This window comes from Ipomoea nil, unplaced genomic scaffold, assembly GCF_001879475.1.
Source record: "Ipomoea nil cultivar Tokyo-kokei standard unplaced genomic scaffold, Asagao_1.1 scaffold1334, whole genome shotgun sequence".
Classification (NCBI taxonomy): Eukaryota; Viridiplantae; Streptophyta; class Magnoliopsida; order Solanales; family Convolvulaceae; genus Ipomoea; species Ipomoea nil.
Window position 1 is genome coordinate 335,006 of NW_017617762.1, and position 9,030 is coordinate 344,035.

The window sequence follows — 9,030 nt, forward strand, 5'->3', positions numbered from 1 at the left end:
ATCTTTCGGCATGCGATTTTTCGAACACCTTAGGTGTTTGCTAATGGTAGCCTTTGCTTGGTTTACCGTTCAATCGAGCTGGTCCAATGAATTTGTCTCATGCTCTACTTGTTAAGGCTGATTTTTCGAAATTTGTGGTCTTCCGAAATAGTAGTAACCTCTTATGTTGAAATTAACTAGTGTAATTAAATTTTTAGAATTAAAATATTTAATTCCAATTTTAAACTTAGAATATTGACACCATAGATGAAAGAGAAGCAAGTGAGAGAATGCTAAAGATCCTCCTGCAAAGAATGAGATTTCTGTGGTCTCAATGCAAGATAAAGATAACAATTGATTGTTCTTTTTTTCTTGCATTAAAAACCTCTTTTCATTTTATTTTTTTACTTTTTTTCTTTTTCTCTTTCCTCCTCATCTCTCCTACTTGGCACCTAAAAAACTACACCAAAATCTCCAATGTTGAGGATGCCCGGCCCTAACACCTTTGAAGGTAACTAATTGCTAATAAGGTTTTAGGATAGTGTTAACATCACATACTCATTTATTTAGCCGTGATCGATCATTGTCGCTTGTATTTTTAAAATTCTCCTATAAGTTTTTCATATTAAGACCATAATTAGAGCATCCCCATCTATAGATTTTGGGTAAGTTTTTTTTAAGTTTTTTTTTTTATAAAAGCGCACTTATGTGAAGGGGAGAGAAAAAAATCTCAACCGGGCACGTTACTGACGCTTCACTATTTTTATTTTTATTTTTGGTTTTCAATTTTTTTTCTTTTTCTCTCACAATCCATCTTCTCTTTTCTAAATTCTAATCACACATGCAAAAATTTCTCAAAACCTACCAACTATAGATCATGCCATCATGTAGTCTAGATTGTCCATCGTATTATGATTAATTATTTTTAAGTGAGTTGCTGACCAAATATTATAACATCCCAACACATTCTTAAGAAGAAAATGAAATGTAACTACTTTTTTTTAAAAGGTTGAAATGTAACTACTATGAACAACTTTGTATGGAGAAATATTTTGATCCGTTCATAAATGCATAATCCACGTAATAAAACGTTTAGTTTGATTTGCCTTTCTACTATACCTAATAGGAAAATACTATATGAACTCTCATTTCTTACTTCCAACTTCTACGTATTCTCTCTCACAAATCTTTGATGTAGACAGTTTTCTTTAGAATCACATGATGAAAATATCCAATTCTTATTTGTCACGTCATAAAGTAAAAGTGGGGGAGAATAATTTGAGAGTACATGTAATATAACTCTACCAAATAAGTCATTAAACTATTTATTGGTCATTTAGTTTGGACCAATAAAAAAAAAGGAAGAATTTATTCTTAAATATGAGGAAAAATAAATTTTACCTTACTTGACTGATGAAAGAAAATCAATTCTTGAGTCTCCTTTTTTTTTTTTGAATGTTACTGGCTCTATTACATTGTAGTATCTGTTCATATACTTTCTCAACCTATTGAAACACAAAGAACCAATAATGCCTCCTTAAATATTTTATTTTTCATATTTTTTTAGAGAAAAAAATATAACTTAAATTTTTATGTTACCTTCACATATATATCTCGATTATGTAAGAATATTTGAATCTCTATACTAATTATTTCAACAATAGCTAAACAATAGAATCACTATCCCAAATAATTTTTTGATAGATTTTTTTGTGAAATATTCTACATGTCTCAATTTTTGAGATAGTCGACTCAGGAGAATTTGGATCTTATGGTATATAAGCTTAGAAATATTTACAGTTTTGCTATAAAGTATTATATATAAAACACAAAGTATTGATATAGGTGCAATTATGCTATATAATGACTCTTTATGTACTTCAAATTGTCTATTACAGTTTTCTTATAAACTATAATTTATTATATATAAAGTTTAAGGTATTGATTATATTTACAACTTTGCTATGCTATTACTTGATTTCCTGATTATATATGCAATTCTGTTATATTATTACTTTATTTAGAGTTTTTTGCACTCTTGGCCCCACGATTATGGTGTCACTAACAACTTTGATCCACAACTTTTAAAATATGTAGAATTGGTCCACGACTATGACTTTCTTAGCAAATTTGGTCCTTTCAGTGCATTTTTCGTTCAATTTTTGTCGGAAAATTTACTTCCCATTTTAACATGGTAATATTGTCTTTTCCATCTCACAAACTAATGACATAAATAAATAAATAAATAAACACAACCAGTGGTAGGGTGTGATTGAAATTAAAATTCACCCAATTCCAATTCCACTTTCAGTTTCACCCTCCTCGCTAAACGCCAAAATTTTTTAGTTAAGCCTACAATTTCTCAATAATTTTTAGTCTAAAATTTCACAATACTGCAATTTTAAACTACCAAAGTCCAAGCCTAAAATTTCAATCACCGTACCATTGGATGTGTTTAATTAATTAATTATTTATTTATTTATTTATTTATTTATTTATTTATTTATTTATTTATTTATTTATGTCGTTAGTTTGTGAGATGGAAAAGACAATATTACCGTTGTTAAAATGGGGAGTAAAAATTTTCAGCAAAAATTGAACAAAAAAATGCACCGCAAGGACCAAATTTGCTAAGAAAGTCATAGTCGTGGACCAATTCTATAAGTTTTAAAAGTCGTGGGTCAAAGTTGTTAGTGACACCATAGTCGTGGAACCAAAAGTGACTAAAACTCCTTTATTTATTGTAAATTGTCTATTGCAGTTTTACTATAAAGTAAATTGTCTATTGCAGTTTTACTATAAAGTATTAATTATATTTACAATTCTGTTAAGAATTATGATCTATTTTTATCTGACCCGTTTCATAGATTTAGACTCGTGAAATCTCATGAAAAACCAACTAACCAACCCTAATTTTTATATAGAGTTAATTTCATTTTTTGTACTAGATTTATAGATGACATCCCATTTTTAGTCCTTTTTATTAGAATATCCACATTTGGTCCTAGTATTATTGTGGCATGATCATTTTTGGTCCTCTATCAACAAAATAGTTTTAATGCCATTAAATACAAAGTTATTCCGATCTTCAATTACGTATTTTTTCAAAAAAAAAATGTAAACATAAAAATATAACGATGTCAACTCACTTTGTATACAAATAATCGAAATGCCTTTGTATTTAACGATTTGCTTGACAGAGGATCAAAAATGATCATGCCACAATAATACTAGGACCAAACGTAGATGTTATAATAAAAAATTAACTATATATAATTTAAATTCAATTCCATTTATAGATAAGACACTCCCAGTCCTGAAAGAATCGTGTAAATTATTCTCTTCGGGTAGGCACCTGGATACTTTGTTAATAGAGTTAATTACCATTTTGGTCCCTCGACTATGGTGAAAGTACCAATTTGGTCCTTAACTATTATTTTTGACCAATTAAGTCCTCAATTATTAATTTTCTGTCCAATTTAGTCCTCCGTCAGTTTGAGTGTTAAATGACCGTCTCTTTTAAGGGTAAAATAGGACTTTCAATATTTTGAACTTCTAAATGGCGTACTGACTCAAGCAATCCAGTTCTCTCCTTCAGAGTGACGATCGCCTCCTGGACATCTTCGCAAACACAAAACCGAAACCAAATCAGACTTATCCAAACTAAAATGCAATAAAATAGCTTAGCTATGAAATTATGAATAAACAAACAGAAAATTCGTACCTCAAGTAAGGCGGAGGAGCAGGAGGGTTCCACTTCCTGGGAGTAGACGGCTTCTTCGCTTTCTTCGACTTCGTAGACTTTCGCCGGAGGATTCTCCGGTTCCTCCATGACTGGCTCAACCTCGATTTGTTGCTTCATCGCCTCAATTTTAGTCTCGATCATGACAGCTTTTCCTCGGTGGCGATTTCAGAGTTGAAAAGCAGAAATCGCAGATTAGTGTTAGGGATAGGGGGATTAAGGGAGATGAGATCGATGGAATCCCAGAAGGCGTCCAAATCAGATACATAATTTCCCATGGGGAAAACTAATAAGAAATTGGGATTCAAGCAGTTATGAAGAATTGTTTATTCTTCTTCTTCTTTCAAGCCTGGCTGCTGGTTCATCGCAGTTGCAGCGTTGAGAGCTTCAATCTCAGCTTTCGCCTCCTTCATCAACCAATCAACGTTGAGAGCTTCAATCTCGGCTTTCGCCTCCTTCATCAACCAATCAATGGCTTTAGTGGACCGGTCGTATCCAAGCCGGTCCTGAACATCGTAGAACTGGATTGCGGTGTTCGGCGACAGTCGCACACGGCGATCTCGAGTTCCCTTGGCGGTGCAGACCTTGCAGTGGGTATTTTCCGACCAGTGGGACAGACAACCCGACCGTCGCCGCCGGATCGGATGAGAGAAGATGAAGTAAACTCTTATCTGGGCTACGGAGATATGAGAATGGATCTTCAGAATGAGGAAAGTGAATGCCCTTTTTTACCCTCAAAAGAGACGGCAAGTTAACACTTAAATTAACGAAGGACCAAATCGGACAAAAAATTAATACTTGAGGACTTAATTGGTCAAAAATAATACTCGAGGACCAATTTGGTACTTTCACCATAGTCGAGGGGTCAAAACGGTAATTAACTCTTGTTAATAATCAGTACTCCGTAATTACTAGTAGTTGTAGGCATAACTTACCTGTAAATTGTAATATCCGTCGACCCAGGCGTTTAATGCGAAACTTCTCTCTCTCTCTCTCTCTTCAATTCAAAATCTTTTTACTTCCCAAAAGTTTTTTCCAATCCTCTTTCTACTCTGTATCTCAATCATTGTGTTTCAATTCTTCATCGACTTTCTCGTTTAATCATATCACACACGCGATTGGAAATTTGGAAACTCCATGTTTGTTTGTGCAGCAATTGCGATGATTATGTTTCTGTGGAGCAAAGATATCGTCTCGGGGGTAATACACGATGAATTGGTATGATCGAATCGCAATTCTGAGTTGTATCATTGTCGAATTTTCTTGAATCAATAATGGGTGGACCGAAAGAGAAAGATGAGAATGGGAGAAAGGCGTGTTTTTTCAGGTTGAGAAAGGTGAGGGGGAGGTTTCGCCGGCGAAAAGGCGGCGGCGGCGGCGGCGGAGGTGGCGGAGGCGGTTGCTTGAAGGTGCCGCGGACTCCGGATTCGGGAGGTGAGTCACAGACAAGTGACCCTAACGGTCCTAATTTCAGTAGTGAGATGCTGAGAATCTTGATTGAGAAGAATGACTTTTACTCCAAAGAATCCAATCCTCATTTGGATAATAAACATGCGGCTCCTTCTTGCCCTCACCACATATCAGAATGAATTAGAGGAAGTGCAATTCAAGTATGAAATTAAAATATTCTCTGATCATGCATATACATACATACATACATGTTGTAATGGTGAGATTGGCGATCTCATTTTTTTTTTAGTAGAGATTGTGACCAAATTCCCATTATCTTGGATTGATTCAAGGGTGAAAGAGGCTATAGATTACATATAATAATAGCACAAAATGTTTGTGAATGCCAATTGCCAATCTTTGATTTGTGAATTCTCTTGAATATCTGGATGAGCAGCAAGAAATTAAATATGGTGCAAATTGCAAAGAATAAAGAATTGATGAATCATGAATGTGAACAGTTTTGCAGGGGCAAGCTAAGTCTATGAATATACTGAGTGGGTTGGCAGCCATAGCTCATGGGATGAATCTTAATAGGTTTATAAACCTTACTGAATGAGACTCAATAATGAAGAAAAAAAGAAGTTTTTGAGATTCAGAGCGTAGTTTATGTAAAGAATAAAGAATTGATGGCACAAATTTTTTGACAAGTGATAGAAATATACCTCAGATTTGCAGTAAAATGATTCTGTCTATGCCTTTGTGTAAAGTTACATCCTTTTTCAATAGCAGTTTTGAAGTGGAATACTCCTAGGGATGATGGCAGTTTTGAAGTGGAATACTCTTAGGAATGGCAATTTTATCCGCAGCTTATGAGTTCTTCATATTCCTGTTCTAACTGGTATTAAAATATTCACACGATTTGAGTAATGGGTTCGAGGATGGGGGGAAATTTTTTTATATATAGGGTCTGGTTCTGGTGTGGTATGAGCCTCAAGTGCGGTAGTGTGGACTAATTTGGACCACTAAATATACTATGATCAACGATTGAAAATCAATGTAAAGGGAAAAAAATGTGGTGTATTTAGATATGTTTGATGGTGATTTTGATTACTCTGTAATCTTGGGTCTGGTCCTATTGATTATTCTGAGAAAAAAAAAAAAGGTAGGGAAAATAATTTTGAGAGAATTTATTCTTGTCTTTGTGGTTCTTTAGAGTTTTTTGCATTTTTAGTCCCACGACTATAGTGGTACTGACAGAATTGATCCACGACTTTTGAACCTTGCAATTTTAGTCCACGACTATTGATTTTTTTGCAAAAATGGTCCTTCCGGCCATTTTTATCGTCAAAATTTCACCGGAAAAAAAAATTCTCTATTTTTAGCCGGGTTAAATTGACATTTTACTTATCTCAAAAAATTAAAAGAAAAAATTAATATTTGACTACATACAATATTACTGAACTACATACTACTGCCCCAGGCGGCGGAGTACATGTACCACTCCAATGCTGCTGCCGGATAACCCAACTAGCCCGGGGAACGCCACGGCCGCTCCACCGCTTACTGACAGCCCTGCCTGCTCCAGGAACTCCGCCGCCTGGGGCTGTAGTATGTAGCCCAGTAATAATGTATGTAGTCAAATATCAATTTTTTTCTTTTAACTTTTTGAGATAAGTAAAATGTCAATTTTAACCCGGTTAAAAATGGAGAATTTTTTTTTTTCCGGTAAAATTTTGACGGAAAAGTGGCCGGAAGGACCATTTTTGCAAAAAAATCAATAGTCGTGGACTAAAATTGCAAGGTTCAAAAGTCGTGGATCAATTCTGCCAGTGTCACTATAGTCGTGGGACTAAAAGTGCAAAAAACTCTGGTTCTTTAATATGATTATTGTTCTAGTTCTAGTTATAATATTCACCAACACAAATGGATTCATACATTGCATGCCATGTTAATTTGGAACTAAATTTAATTAATCCATCAGTATTGAAACACAAGATTTTTAGTAGTTACATTTTCACTTTTATCCGACAATTATCCATGTGACCATTTTGTGTTGTTGATCTTTTTAAGTTGATTAAATTTAATTCAACAGATTTAAAATGCCCCACATTTTTTTTTAAAGGTGAAATTTTGGTGAGAGTAAAGAAAATTTTAATTGAATTTGAAAGATCAAAAGTGACCAAATTAATAATTGATAAAAAAAAAATATAACACTCCATATTATTTAATCAAGAGATTACACGTTAAATATACTAGGACTATATTATTCGTGTTAGACTAGGATTCTATCTAGCATCTAGGATTCTATCTAGCATCTACGTTATATTATTCGTGTTAGACTAAGGTTCTATCTAGCATCTATATATTTGCTCTTTATACTCTCAGATATTATTATTGAATACAACACAATTATATTCTCATATGGTATCAGTTAGCTAGGGTTACATTAGAGAACTTGGTTTCAATACTATTCTCGTTGAACCAGTCTTCCATAAATCGAGCAGCAGCTCCTTTGTTGTCTACACTTATTAGAGAGTTTGTATGGCCCATTGAAGTTCCATGGGTAGCAAACCTATTAAAGCTACCAAAATAATATAGGCAGAATTCTAAATATTAAGTTTTCTTGATCCACGAAATCAAGTAAAGACAAGAAGACTGAGGTTCAATTCGAGGTCTGCTCTGCTGCTACGTACTGCTCAGCGGATGGTGTCGAATCAAGATACACCGTATGAGAAGCAGTCTAGTCGATGTGATTTTGATGATTCGTGTCAAATTTGTAAATGTTTTGGTCACACAGGAGCCAATTGTTTTTGGCGCTATGATAATCCGTGTCAAATTTGTAAATGTTTTGGTCACACGGGAGTTAATTGTTTTTGCCGTTATGAAGATCCGTGTCAAATTTGTAACCGTTTTGGCCACACGGGGGTCAACTGTTTTCGGCGTTATTCAGGGGCTCCGGGTTTTCAGGCTAATGTGGCCGTCTCTGGTGATAATGGTGATTCCAACGGTCCTCATCAGTGGTTCCCTGACACCGGTGCTACAAATCATGTTATGCCTGATTCTTCTTTGATGACTTCTGCGACGAGTTATGATGGCCTGGATACAGGTTTGCCTATTGTTAATGTTGGTTCCGCTTCTTTAGCTACTAATTCTAGGTCCTTTAAGTTACATGATGTTTTGCATGTTCATGGTCTCTTTTCTTCTTTATTATCTGTTCAGCGCTTTGCGAAAGACAATAATGTTTTCTTTGAGTTTCACCCTCTGACAAAGGAAAACGAGAGGATTTTCCCAATTGACAAGAGGAACAGACATTGGGAAGATCACTAGAATTAAATGTACCAAAAGACGAGATGTTAAAATTTTACGTAAGACTCGAGAATGAGGATGCCCCAACCGCATGTGCCAAATGTAAGACGATCGCGCAGCAACAAAAGCAGCAGGAGCTGAGGAGGACGCAGGCCATGTGTAGACACCCCCAGGCGCATGTCCCTTAAAAAGAACCTTCCTGGTCAAAATGTCCTTCACATAGAAATAAAGGGGGTCAAACTCAAAGAAAGCATTATTGTCTTTTGCAAAACGCTGGACAGACAATAGAGAAGAAGAGAGACCAGGGACATGTAAAACATCATGTAACTTAAAAGACCTAGAATCAGTAGCTAACGAAGCGGAACCAACATTAACAATAGGCAAACTTGTACCACTGCCGACTCACAGAGTCTCCGGGCCATCATAACGTGTCGCAGAAGTCATCAAAGAAGAATCAGGCATAGCATGATTTGTAGCACCAGTGTCAGGGAACCACTGATGAGGACTGTTGGAATCACCATTATCACCAGAGACGACCACATTAGCTTGAAAACCTGGAGCCCCTGAATAACGCTGAAAACAGTTGGCTCCCGTGTGACCAAAACATTTAC